This window comes from Mustela lutreola, chromosome 13 (assembly GCF_030435805.1).
Source record: "Mustela lutreola isolate mMusLut2 chromosome 13, mMusLut2.pri, whole genome shotgun sequence".
NCBI lineage: Eukaryota > Metazoa > Chordata > Mammalia > Carnivora > Mustelidae > Mustela > Mustela lutreola.
The window spans coordinates 61,936,423-61,951,587 of record NC_081302.1 but is presented as its reverse complement, the minus strand read 5'-3'; positions in this window follow the sequence as shown (position 1 = coordinate 61,951,587).

Here is a 15,165-nt window from a genome sequence, read left to right as displayed (position 1 = left end):
AAATAGAGCTGACACACAAGGGGAAAAAATAACCAAGAGAAAGTGTTCCTGAGGACAACCAGTAATTGGACATAGTAGTCATAGACTTTAAATCAGCTATTTTAAATATGGGGAAATAACTAAGGAAATCATGTCTACAAAATTAAAGGTAAGTATGAGAATGGTGTCACAACAAATAGAGAATATCAATGAAGAGATAACAATTATAAAAATAAACTAAATAGAAATTCTGGAACTGAAAAATATAATATTAAAATGAAAAATTCACCAGGGGGATAGCTCAATACCAATTCTGAGCAAGCAGAAGAAAGAATCAGTGAACCCTAAGATAGGTCTATTGAGATTTTCCAGTCTCCATAATAGAAATAAAACAGAATTAAGAAGAAAAGGTCAGACTCAGAGATCATCAAGCATACCAACATATGCATAAATTAAATCCCATATGCAGGGTTGGGAGGGAAGGAATAAAAAGACTATCTGAGACATAATTTCCCATATTTGATTTAAAAAAAAAAAACCTTCATATTCAAGAAGCTCACAAACTCCAAGTAGGATAAAGGGGAAAAAAAACAAAGAAACACTTAGTCACATCATAATAAAACTGGTAAACCATAAATAGAGAATCTTGAAAGCAATAAGGGAGAAGCATTTCATCAGATACAATGGATTCTCTATTGGAGGACATTCTAATCTTATCAGATTAGTAACTGATTTCAGAAACCATGAAAGCCAGAAGCAGTGGAATTATACATACAAAGTGTTATGGGGGAGAAAGTTTATTATCCAAGAATTCTATATCCAGCAAAACCATCCTTCAAAATATGAAGGGAAAATTAGGATATTTCTAATAAACAACTGAGATTATTTGTTACTAGCAGAGCCCTCGTAGAAGCAACACTAAAGAGAGTCCTTCAAACTAAAATAAAAGGCTAGCTTATAACTGAAATTCACATGAAGAAAATAGATGGCATTGGTAGAGGTAACTAAATACACAAGACAATAGAAATGCATTTTTTTCTTTATAACTCTCTTTTTTCTCCTAAATCATTTTTAGAAGTTTATTAAGTAATAATTATAAATCTATGTTGATGAGCATACATATGTAAATGTATGTCAAATTTTTTGACAATAGAGACACAAAAGAAGGCAATAAGGAATAGAGCTATATAGGGGAGCAAAGTTTTGATATACTATTAAATTTAAGTTGGTATTAATCTGAACAAGATTGTTACAAATTAAGGTGCTAATTGTAATCCCCTATGTAACTGCTATAAAAATAACAAAGAATTGCAGAAGTAATTTTTAATTTTAAAAAATTTTAATTTTTTTAATTTATTTTTTCTAAATAAATAGAAAATATTTATTAAGCACACAAAAAAACAGTAATGGAAGAATAGAGGAACAATAAAGAAGACAAGAAACATAAAATGCAAACATCAATTGACAGATGTAAATCATACCTTATCAGTAATTACATTAAATAAAAATGAGTAAACCTTCAAATTAAAAGATGATATGGGCATAATGGACAAAAAATGACCTAATTCAATGTTGTGTAGATTCAAAGACACAAAAGACTGAAAGTAAAAGGATGGAAAAAGATATGCCACACAAATGGTAAACCAAAGAGGGCAGGACTATTTATACTAATAACAGAAAAAATAGATTTTAAGACAAAAATTGTCTTAACAAACACCAATCCATAAAGTAAATACAGCATGTATAAACATGTATACACCTAAAAACAGAGTACCAGAATACATGAACCAAAAATAAAATTGAAGGAATAAATGGATAATTCAACAATAATAGTTGGAGGTTTTAATACACACTTTCAATAATATATAGAACAACTAGACATAAGAGTACAGCAGGAAATACAAATTTGAACACTATAATCCAAGTAAAACTCCACACAACAACAGTAGAATACACATTCTTCTGAAGTACAAATAGAAGGTTTTTTCAGGATATACCATATGTTAGGCCGTAAAACACATCTCACTAAATTTACAAGGATTGAAATCCCATCAATATGTTTTTCAATCATAATAAAATGAAATTTGACATCAATGATTATAAGATATTTGGGAAATTCACAAATATATGGAAACTGGGCACCATGTTTTTAAGTATTAAATGAGTCAAAGAAGAAATCACAGAAGAAGTGATTTCTTCTGTGAAGAAGAAGAAGTAAGAAAATACTTGGACATGAATTTTTTAAAAAATATATCAAAGCTTATATGATGCAGCTAAAGTAGCACTAAAAGGGAAATTTATAGTCATAAATATCTATTACGAAAAAAAGATCTCAAATCAATAAACTAATCTTATACTTTAAGAAATTTGAAAAATTAAAAAAATAACACCCTCCAAAAAAGGAAGAAAGAAATAATATATATTTGAGTGGAAATGAAATAGAAAAGGAAAAAATGGAGAAAATCAATGAAACTAAAAGTTGTTTCTTTGAAAAGATCAACAAAATTGATGAGCCTTTAGCTTAGACTTACCACAGAAAAAGAGAGGACTCCAATTTCAAAATCAAGAATGAAAAAGAAACCTTATGAAAATAAAATAAATGCTTGTTTATTTGTATAATTTGCCAACAAATTAAACACAAATTATTTTGTTCTAAGAAGACACAAACTAGTGAAACTGATTCAGAAAGAAATAAAAATAGAAAAAAGAGAAAACAAAACTAACCTAAAGAAGTAAAGAAATTGAGTTAGTAATGAAAAAACTTTCTATAAAAGTAAAGCCCAGCACAAGATAGCTTCAGTGGCAAGTTCTACCAAAACTTTAAAGAAAAATTAACACCAACCCTTCACAGACTCTTCCAAAGAAAACACAAAAGAGAAGATAATGTTTCCTAACTCATTCCATGAAATCAGTGTTACCTTGACACCAACACCAGACATAACAAAAAAACAATAGAGCAATATCTCCAATGAATATATATGTAAAAATTCTCAACAGAATACTGACACAATCAACTCAGCAATATAAAAAGAAAAGTGATTATACAAAGCAACTAACTGAAGTGCAAGATTGGTTCAACGTACCATAATCAATCAATGTCATCCTCCACTTTAATAGAAAGACAAAACAAAATAAAAATCACATGATCAATTGACACATAAAAAGCATTTGAACAAATCCACGATTAAAAAAAAAAAATCATGTTCAAATACTCAACAAACCGTGCGGGAAAGGAACTTCCTCAACTTGATACACAGCATCGAAGAAAAGCCCACAGTGAACATCAGACTTAATGCTGAAAGCCTGAAAGCTTTCCTAAAAGATCAGGAAAGGGACATTTCTAGACAGTTCTAGAAAACTTTCTGGACATTTCAAGATTATATTGGATGTTCTCACCAGGGTAATTAGTGAAGAAAAGGAAATAAAAGGCATCCAGAGGTGGAAGGAAGAAGTAAATCTATCTCCATTTGCTGATGACATGATTTTGTAAACAGAAAATTCTAAGGAATCCACAAATATTTATTAGAGCTAATAAACCAGTTCAGCAAGTTTCCAGGATATAAGACCAATTGAGAAACATCAATTGTATTTTCCTATATTCTAGCAATGAACAATTGGGAAATGGAATTAAGAAAATTTCATTTACAACAGCATCAAAGAGAATAAAATTCTTAGAATAAATTTTAAAAAATAAGTGTAAGACTTGTATGCTGACAAACACAAAACACCATTGAAAGTAATTAAAGAAGATATAAATAACTAGAAAGATAGCCAGTGTTCATGCACTGGAAAATTTAAAACAATTAAGATAGCAATATTCTCTGAATTAATCTACAGATTTCAAAGTCCCTATTTCTATGAAAATCCCAAAAGTTTTATTTCCAAAAATTGACAAACTAATACTAAAGTTCATATGGACCTTCAAGGGACTCAGAATAACTAAAATAACCAGAAAAAGAAAAACAAAGTTGGAAGACTCATATTTCCCAATTTGAAAGCCTTGTACTGAAGCCAGTGAGCACATGAAAAGATATTCAACATCATTAGTCATTAGAGAAATGCAGATCTAAACCATAACATAACACTTCACACCCACTAGGATAGCTTTAATCAAAAAGACAGTATATATGTATTGGTGAGGGTAAGGACAAACTGGAAGCCTCATACAATGCTAGTGGAAATATAAAATGACAGTCAATTTAAAAAGAGTTGACAGTTCCTCAAAAAGTTAAGTACAGGGGCACCTGTGTGGTTCAGTCAGTTAAGCCTCTGACTCTTCTTTTTGGCTCAGGTCATGATCTCAGAGTCATGAGACTGAACCCTCTCCAGCTCTGCACTGAGCATGAAGTCTGCTTAAGATTATCTCCCTCCCTCTCCTTCTGCCCTTCCCCCATACCCCTTTCCCCCACACTGCTCATGCACATGCATGCACATGCTCCCTTGCTGTCCAAAAAAAAAAAAAAAAAAAAAGTTAAGTACAGAGTAAATATGACTCAGCAATTCCATATCCAGGTATATACCCAAGAGCACCAAAAACACATGTCCACAAAAATTTTTATGTGAATATTCATAGCAGAATTAATTATGATAGCAAAAAGTGGAAACAATTCAAATGTCTGTTATTAATGAGTAGATAAATGAAATGTGAAATATTCGAACAATGGAATATTGTTCAGTCATAAAAGGAATGAAGTTCTGTTAATCTTCTTCACATTTTAAAATATCTGGATCATGGGGGGAAGTCAAGATGGTGGAGAAGTAGCAGGCTGAGACTACATCAGATAGCAGGAGATCAGCTAGATAGCTTATCTAATTGCAAACACCTACAAATCCAATGGGAGATCGAAGAGAAAAAGAACAGCAATTCTAGAAACAGAAAATCAACCACTTCTGAAAGGTACGGCTGGCACAGAAGTGAATCCAAAGCGACGGGAAGATAGACCACGGTGGGAGGGGCCAACTCCTGGCAAGCGGCGGAGCAACAGGGCACTAAATCAGGACTTTTAAAAGTCTGTTCCCCTGAGGGACATTGCTCCAGAGGCTAAACTGGGGTGAAGCCCACATGGGGTCAGCATGGCCTCCAGGTCCCGCAGGGTCACAGAAGGATCCAGGGTGTCTGAGTGTCACAGAGCTTGCAGGTATTAGAATGGGGAAGCCAGCTACAGAGACAGAGGAGTGAGCTCTCCGCTCAGGGTTACCTTGAACCAGTTGCAGGCTCGGTGAGCTCAGAGTGCAGCCGGAAGCCAGGGAAACTGGAGTAATTGGACACTATTCTCTGAGGGCGCACTGAGGAGTGGGCCCCGGAGCTCTTGGCTCCTCCAGGCCAGAGACTCAGAGGCCGCCATTTTCATTCCTGTCCTCCGGAACTCTACGGAAAGCATTCAGGGAACAAAAGCTCCTGAAAGTGAACCCGAGCTGATTATTCAGCCTGGCCCTTGGTAAGGGCAGTGCAATTCCTCCTGGGACAAAGACACTTGAGAATCACTACACCAGGCTCCTCCCCCAGAAGATCAATAAGAAATCCAGCCAGGACCAAGGTCACCTACCAAGAAATACAGGTTCAATACCAAGGAGAGCAGTGGAATTCCAGAGGAGGAGAAAGCAAAGTGCAGAACTCATAGCTTTCTCCCCATGATTCTTTAGTCATGCAGTTAATTTAATTTTTTTTCAATTTTTTTTTACTTATTCTGCTAATTTTTTTAACTTTTACCCTTTTCTTTTTTAACGTTTTTTAACTAGTTTATCTAATGTATATATATTTTTTTCTTTATTTGTTTTCTTTTTTTAATTGTTTCTTTTTTTTTTTTTTTCCTGAACCTCTCTTTATCCCCTGTCTCCCCCCCATGATTTGGGATCTCTTCTGATTTGGTTAAAGCATATTTTCCTGGGGTCTTTGCCACCCTTTTAGTATTTTACTTACTCCTTCATATACTCTTATCTGGACAAAATGACAAGGTGGGAAAATTTACCACAAAAAAAAGAACAAGAGGCAGTATCAAAGGCTAGGGACCTAATCAATACAGACGTTGGTAATATGTCAGATCTAGAGTTCAGAATGACAATTCTCAAGGTTCTAGCCAGGCTTGACAAAGGCATGGAAGATATTAGAGAAACCCTCTCGGGAGATATAAAAGCCCTTTCTGGAAAAGTAAAAGAACTAAAATCTAACCAAGTTGAAATAAAAAAACCTATTAATGATATGTAATCAAAAATGGAGGCTCTCACTGCTAGGATAAATGAGGCAGAAGAAAGAATTAGAGATATAGAAGACCAAATGACAGAGAGTAAAGAAGCTGAGCAAAAGAGGGACAAACAGCTACTGGACCACGAGGGGATAATTTGAGAGATAAGTGACACCATAAGAAGAAACAACAGTAGAATAATTGGGATTCCAGAAGAAGAAGAAAGAGAGAGGGGAGCAGAAGGTATATTGGAGAGAATTATTGGAGAGAATTTCCCCAATATCGCAAAGGGAACAAGCATCAAAATCCAAGAGGTGCAGAGAACCCCCCTCAAAATCAATAAGAATAGGCCCACAACCCGTCACCTAATAGTAAAATTTACAAGTCTTAGTGACAAAGAGAAAATCCTGAGAGCAGCCCGGGAAAAGAAGTCTATAACGTACAATGGTAAAAATATTAGACTGGCAGCAGACTTATCCACAGAGACCTGGCAGGCCAGAAAGAGCTGGCATGATATATTCAGAACACTAAACAAGAAAAACATGCATCCAAGAATACTATATCCAGCTAGGATATCATTGAAAATAGAAGGAGAGATTAAAAGCTTCTAGGACAAACAAAAACTGAAAGAATTTGCAAACACCAAACCAGCTCTACAGGAAATATTGAAAGGGATCCTCTAAGCAGAGAGAGCCTAAAAGTAGTAGATCAGAAAGGAATGGAGACAATATACAGTAACAGTTACATTACAGGCAATACAATGTCACTAAATTCATATCTCTCAATAGTTTCCCTGAATGTTAATGGGCTAAATGCCCCAATCAAAAGACACAAGGTATCAGAATGGATAAAAAAACAAAACCCATCTATATGTTGCCTACCAGAAACTCATTTTAAACCCAAAGACACCTCCAGTTTTAAAGTGGGGGGTGGAAAAGAATTTACCATGCTAATGGACATCAGAAGAAAGCAGGAGTGGCAATCCTTATATCAGATCAATTAGATTTTAAGCCAAAGACTATAATAAGAGATGAGGAAGGACACTATATCATACTCAAAGGGTCTGTCCAACAAGAAGATTTAACAATTTTAAATATCTATGCCCCCAACGTGGGAGCAGCCAACTATATAAACCAATTAATAACAAAATCAAAGAAACACATCAACAATAATACAATAATAGTAGGGGACTTTAACACTCCCCTCACTGAAATGGACAGATCATCCAAGCAAAAGATCAGCAAAGAAATAAAGGCCTTAAACGACACACTGGACCAGATGGACATCACAGATATATTCAGAACATTTCATCCCAAAGCAACAGAATACACATTCTTCTCTAGTGCACATGGAACATTCTCCAGAATAGATCACATCCTCGGTCCTAAATCAGGCCTCAACGGGTATCAAAAGATTGGGATTGTTCCCTGCATATTTTCAGACCACAATGCTCTAAAGCTAGAACTCAATCACAAGAGGAAATTTGGAAAGAACCCAAATACATGGAGACTAAACAGCATCCTTCTAAAGAATGAATGGGTCAACCAGGTAATTAAAGAAGAATTGAAAAAATTAATGGAAACAAATGATAATGAAAACACAATGATTCAAAATCTGTGGGACACAACAAAGGCAGCCCTGAGAGGAAAATATATAGCGGTTCAAGCCTTTCTCAAGAAACAAGAAAGGTCTCAGGTACACAACCTAACCGTACACCTAACAGAGTTGGAGAAAGAACAAGAAAGAAACCCTAAACCCAGCAGAAGAGAAATCATAAAGAACAGAGCAGAAATCAATGAAATAGAAACCAAAAAAACAATAGAACAAATCAACAAAACTAGGAGCTGGCTCTTTGAAAGAATTAACAAGATTGATAAACCCCTGGCCAGACTTATCAAAAAGAAAAGAGGAAGGACCCAAATAAATAAAATCATGAATGAAAGAGGAGAGATCACACTAATACCAAAGAGATACAGACAATTATAAGAACATGCTATGAGAAACTCTATGCCAACAAATTTGACAATATGGAAGAAATGGATGCATTCCTAGAGACATATAAACTACCACAACTGAACCAGGAAGAAAGAGAAAACTTGAACAGACCCATAACCAGTAAAGAGATTGAAACAATCATCAAAAATCTCCAAACAAACAAAAGCCCAGGGCCAGATGGCTTCCCGGGGGAATTCTACCAAACATTTAAAGAAGAACTAATTCCTATTCTCCTGAAACTGTTCCAAAAAATAGAAATGGAAGGAAAACTTCCAAACTCATTTTATGAGGCCAGCATCACCTTGATTCCAAAACCAGACAAGGATCCCATCAAAAAAGAGAGCTATAGACCAATATCCTTGATGAACACAGATGCGAAAATTCTCACCAAAATACTAGCCAATAGGATCCAACAGTACATTAAAAGGATTATTCACCACGACCAAGTGGGATTTATTCCAGGGCTGCAAGGTTGGTTCAACATCCACAAATCAACCAATGTGATACAACACATTAATAAAAGAAAGAACAAGAACCATGTGATACTCTCAATAGATGCTGAAAAAGCATTTGACAAAGTACAGCATCCCTTCCTAATCAAAACTCTTCAAAGTGTAGGAATAGAGGGCACATACCTCAATATTATCAAAGCCATCTATGAAAAACCCACCGCAAATATAATTCTCAATGGAGAAAAACTGAAAGCTTTTCCGCTAAGGTCAGGAACACGGCAGGGATGTCCATTATCACCACTGCTATTCAACATAGGACTAGAAATCCTATCCTCAGCAATCAGACAACAAAAGGAAATTAAAGGCATCCAAATCGGCAAAGAAGAAGTGAAACTAACACTCTTCACAGATGATAGGATACTATATGTGGAAAACCAAGAAGACTCCACTCCAAAACTGTTAGAACTTATACAGGAATTCAGTAAAGTGTCAGGATATAAAATCAATGCACAGAAATCAGTTGCATTTCTCTACACCAACAGCAAGACAGAAGAAAGAGAAATTAAGGAGTCAATCCCATTTACAATTGCACCCAAAACCATAAGATACCTAGGAATAAACCTAACCAAAGAGGCACAGAATCTATACTCAGAAAACTATAAAGTACTCATGAAAGAAATTGAGGAAGACACAAAGAAATGGAAAAATGTTCCATGCTCATGGATTCGAAGAACAAATATTGTGAAAATGTCTATGCTACCTAAAACAATCAACATATTTAATGCAATTCCTATCAAAATACCATCCATTTTTTTTCAAAGAAATGGAATAAATAGTCCTAAAATTTATATGGAACCAGAAAAGACCTCAAATAGCCAAAGGAATATTGAAAAAGCCAAAGTTGGTGGCATCACAATTCTGGATTTCAAGCTCTATTATAAAGCTGTCATCATCAATACAGAATGGTACTAGCACAAAAACAGACACATAGATCAATGGAACAGAATAGAGAGCCCAGAAATAGACCCTCAACACTATGGTCAACTAATCTTCGACAAAGCAGGAAAGAATGTCCAATGGAAAAAAGACAGCCTCTTCAATAAATGGTGTTGGGAAAATTAGACAGCCACATGCAGAAAAATGAAATTGGACCATTTCCTTACACCACACACGAAAATAGACTTAACATGGATGAAGGACCTCAATGTGAGAAAGGAATCCATCAAAATCCTTGAGGAGAACACAGGCAGCAACCTCTTCGGTGTCAGCCGCAGCAACATCTTCCTAGGAACATCACCAAAGGCAAGGGATGCAAGGGCAAAAATGAACTATTGGGATTTTATCAAGATCAGAAGCTTTTGCACAGCAAAGGAAACAGTTAACAAAACCAAAAGACAACTGACAGAATGGGAGAAGTTATTTGCAAACAACATATCAGATAAAGGGCTAGTGTCCAAAATCTATAAAGAACAAACTCAACACTCAAAGAACAAATAATCCAATCAGGATATGGGCAGAAGACGTGAACAGATATTTCTGCAAAGAAGACATCCAGATGGCCAACAGACACATGAAAAAGTGCTCCATATCACTCGGCATCAGGGAAATACAAATCAAAACCACAATGAGATACCACCTCACACCAGTCAGAATGGCTAAAATCAACAAGTCAGGAAATGACAGATGCTGGCGAGGATGCGGAGAAAGGGGAACCCTCCTACACTGTTGGTGGGAATGCAAGCTGGTGCAACCACTCTGGAAAACAGCATGGAGGTTCCTCAAAAAGTTGAAAATAGAGCTACCCTATGACCCAGCAATTGCACTACTGGGTATTTACCCTAAAGATACAAACATAGTGATCCGAAGGGGCACATGCACCCAAATTTTTATAGCAGCAATATCTACAATAGCAAACTATGGAAAGAACCTAGATGTCCATCAACAGATGAATGGATCAAGAAGATGTGGTATATATACACAATGGAATACTATGCAGCCATCAAAAGAAATGAAATCTTGCCATTTGCAACAACGTGGATGGAACTGGAGGGTATCATGCTTAGCAAAATAAGTCAATTGGAGAAAGACAACTACCATATGATCTCCCTGATATGAGGAAGTGGAGATGCAACATGGGGGAGTTAAGGGGGTAGGAGAAGAGCAAATGAAACAGGATGGGACTGGGAGGGAGACAAACCATAAGTGACTCTTAATCTCACAAAACAAACTGAGGGTTGCTAGGGGGAGAGGGGTTGGGAGAAGGGGGTTGGGGTTATGGACATTGGGGAAGGTATGTGCTATGGTGAGTGCTGTGAAGTGTATAAACCTGGCGATTCACAGACCTGTACCCCTAGGGATAAAAATATATTATATGTTTATAAAAGATTTTAAAAATTTTTTTAAAAACCAAAAAAAAATAAAATAAAATCTTTTTTCTTTCCAAAAAAAAAAAAGATCTGGATCACAAAGAAAAGTGATGAAAATAACTAAAACTGGAAAAAAAATGAAGTTCTGATACATGTTACAACAGGGATTATAACCTTGAAAACATTATGCTAAGTGAAAGAAACCAGACAGAAAAGACCACATATAGTATGATTCCATTTAAATGAAATATCCAAATAGGCAAATCCATAGGCACAGAAAGTAACTTAGTGTTTACCAGGCACTGGACAAGGGGATGATGGGAAGTCATTGGTAATGGTTATGAGGTTTCTTTAGGAATGGTGGAAATGTTAGAGAATTAGATATTAAACAGTTGAACCATTTTGTGAATATACTAAACACACATATACACGCACACATTGAATTTTACACTTCAAATCAATGACTCATGTATGTGAATTACATCACAATTTTTACAAAAAGACTAGAACTTGACACATCATTCCAAGAGTTTGCTCCTAAGACAAGTAACAGGTAGAGAGCAGATCAAGATCAAGAACAGAACTTTTTGGAAGATGAGGAAAATCAGAAATAAGCAGTAGGAGGCTGACCCGCCATAATTTTTTAGGTGAGCAGCAGGGGGAGCCCTTGATAGCAAAGAAAATTACAAAAATAATATTTATGTTTCTAATCATAAAGTTAATACATTCTTTCAGCAGAAAATCTGGGGAAGTACCAAATAAAGATAATTTTTTAAATCACCATTAATTCCACTATCCTGAGAGACACTAACACTTTATTTGTGCAAATCCTTCCAGTCTTTTTTCTGTTTGTACTTCTGTATATATACATATATATAACCAAACGCATTTTTTTAATAGAAGGTAAAAGCATATTGCATGTGTAGCTTTGAATCCTATTTATTTCACTTTACATTAATTTTTTACATTTTTCTGGTCTTAAATATTTTTGAAAACATAATTCTTATTGCCTAGAGATGAATTATAATAAAATAAACCTACTTTTGAATTTTTTTTCTGTTATAACACTGCAGTAAACATCCTTGTACCTAGATCTTTAAACTCCTTGAAAATTTTCTAAGGAGAGATTCCTAGAAGAGGAATTATCATGTAAAATATTACCCATGGCTTTAAGTCTTTGGATATACACTGCCACATTTCCAACCAGAAAAATTCAAATATCTTTACATTTCCCCTGAACAGTGTATAATACGTTTTTTCCTGAAGTTTCTTCTAAATATGTAATCATCTGTTTCATTGTTTAAAACATTTGCCAATTTAATAGACAGAGTTGGGGTCTTCCTTTAATTAATTATTTTTAAATAGTTATAATTTACATATGGTAGAATTCCTCCTTTTTAGGACATAGTTCTATGAATTTTGACAAACATATACAATCAAATAACCGCCACCTCAAACAAGACCGGTTATTTCTAATATTGAGAAATTATGTGCTTCTTGAAATCAGTCTCCTTATTCTTACTCTCAACCCCTGGGCACCTCTGAACGTTTTCTGTCCCTATATGTTCTCCATAGCATTTTTATTTCTCAAGCTTCCAAATGGAACTAAAGCCAGCCATTAGCAACTAGCAACTAGCTGCTGCTGTTTCTAATGTCCTCCGCTGCTCCTTCAAAAGCCATGTTTTCTTTGCTGACAACCAACAGATCAGTCTCCATGTCAGCAAACCTGAACTCCAGCTCCAGACACAGGGAAATTCCTCCCGTGAAACTTGGCCTGACTTCAGTCGGGCGGACATGCCCAGGCAAGCCTGACAAGGTAGAGGAGCCAGCAGGAAGGGCGGCCCCCATGGCATGGAGTACCAATGACACACGTATGTGCATGTGTGTGGGGGGGTATGCACACACACAGGCATCGCAGAGTCCCAACATATTTTTACAGGTTTTATACATCTCCAGTGTCAGTAACACACTGGAGAGGAGATAAGCCAGCAAATTCTGAGAAATGATCCTCTCTGAACCTTTCCTCTCTACTCTGACTGCTGAATAGTGTGAGCGTGTGGTCTGCGGGCAAGGACTGGAAGGTCTGGGGAGGGATGGCCCCTACTGAGTCAAAATGCAACATCAACACCTTGGGGGAGATCCAAGGCCTGAGAACAAATTTCAGAAACATATAAGGCGCCAAAGAAATGTGCCTTTAAGCATAAGGTCTGGAGCAGCTAGGAAGGTTTCTCATTTTCATCATTTCTTTTTTTTTTTTTTTTTTTTTAAATTTTTTATTTTTTATAAACATATATTTTTTATATACATATATTTTTATCCCCAGGTCTGTGAATCACCAGGTTTACACACTTCACAGCACTCACCAAATCACATACCCTCCCCAATGTCCATAATCCCACCCCCTTCTCCCCAACCCCCTCCCCCCGGCAACCCTCAGTTTGTTTTGTGAGATTAAGAGTCATTTATGGTTTGTCTCCCTCCCAATCCCATCTTGTTTCATTTATTCTTCTACCCACTTAAGCCTCCATGTTGCATCACCACTTCCTCATATCAGGGAGATCATATGATAGTTGTCTTTCTCTGCTTGACTTATTTCGCTAAGCATGATACGCTCTAGTTCCATCCACGTTGTTGCAAATGGCAAGATTTCATTTCTTTTGATGGCTGCATAGTATTCCATTGTGTATATATACCACATCTTCTTGATCCATTCATCTGTTGATGGACATCTAGGTTCTTTCCATAGTTTGGCTATTGTGGACATTGCTGCTATAAACATTCGGGTGCATGTGTCCCTTTGGATCACTACATTTGTATCTTTAGGGTAAATACCCAGTAGTGCAATTGCTGGGTCATAGGGCAGTTCTATTTTCAACATTTTGAGGAACCTCCATGCTGTTTTCCAGAGTGGCTGCACCAGCTTGCATTCCCACCAACAGTGTAGGAGGGTTCCCCTTTCTCCGCATCCTCGCCAGCATCTGTCATTTCCTGACTTGTTGATTTTAGCCATTCTGACTGGTGTGAGGTGATATCGCATTGTGGTTTTGATTTGTATTTCCCTGATGCCGAGTGATATGGAGCACTTTTTCATGTGTCTGTTCGCCATCTGGATGTCTTCTTTGCAGAAATGTCTGTTCATGTCTTCTGCCCATTTCTTGATTGGATTATTTGTTCTTTGGGTGTTGAGTTTGCTAAGTTCTTCATTTTCATCATTTCTTTTAACATCCATGTTCTCCCGTGATCCCTCTCTTCCCGCTGCCACACATACATGGCGTGGGCCACTTTCCTGGTTCGCTTAAATACTGTTGTAAAGAAACCTATCTGTGGTTTTATGTTACCCCGTCGGAGTGCTGTCTGTGAATACAGAACATAAAAGGGGATAAATTGCCTAACTTAATCTACCCTTGAGGCTTGCCACATTGAAAAGATAGAGCACGGAACTCGGGTCTGCCCTGGAACAGCTGGAAGACCAAGAGATTGCAGTGTTTAAGGAAAACTCTGAGTCTCACCCGATGCAGAAAACTCTCCGAACTACCGCTGTACCTATATAGAACATTTTATCTTTGTCAAGGCCCCTCAACATGTATGATTAATAACGAGTCCTGGAAGAACATTTGTAGCTCTTATCAATTCTTATCCTGGAGACAAGTGAGAAAGAAGGTGGGAGAACAGGGCATTTGGTCAGCTTAAATTCAAACCCACAGACACGCAGACTTCATAATCCGCCTTGGTCTGGAGTGGATCACTAAAGGCTACTACCTCAAGCACAAAATACCTGAACTGCATGTCACACAAAGAAGTTGCCTTATTTATCTCATGAGTTTTGTTTTGTTTTGTTTTGTTTTGTTTCTCTTACTATGCCCTGGTTACTGGTTTATCAATTAGACATTTATTTAGCAGTCCACATAGAGCGGGGCACGACATCTTTTTGGTTTTTTGTTTTTTGTTTTTTTTAAAAACCTGCATAAGGAAAAGTTAAAATGGAGAACCTTCTTACTGGCTAACTTGGTCCTTCATTGAGAAAGGCTCCTGCCACTTCACTTAGTCCAGCTTTCCCGAAGTGGGTGCCATGAGGGCTCCTGGTTTGCCAATCACTAATTTAAATGGTGTTTCACTGCATCTACACCAGGTCTGTCTCTCTGCCTCTCTACACACAGGTCTGCTGTTTGTGGCTGGCACTGTGGACTCACT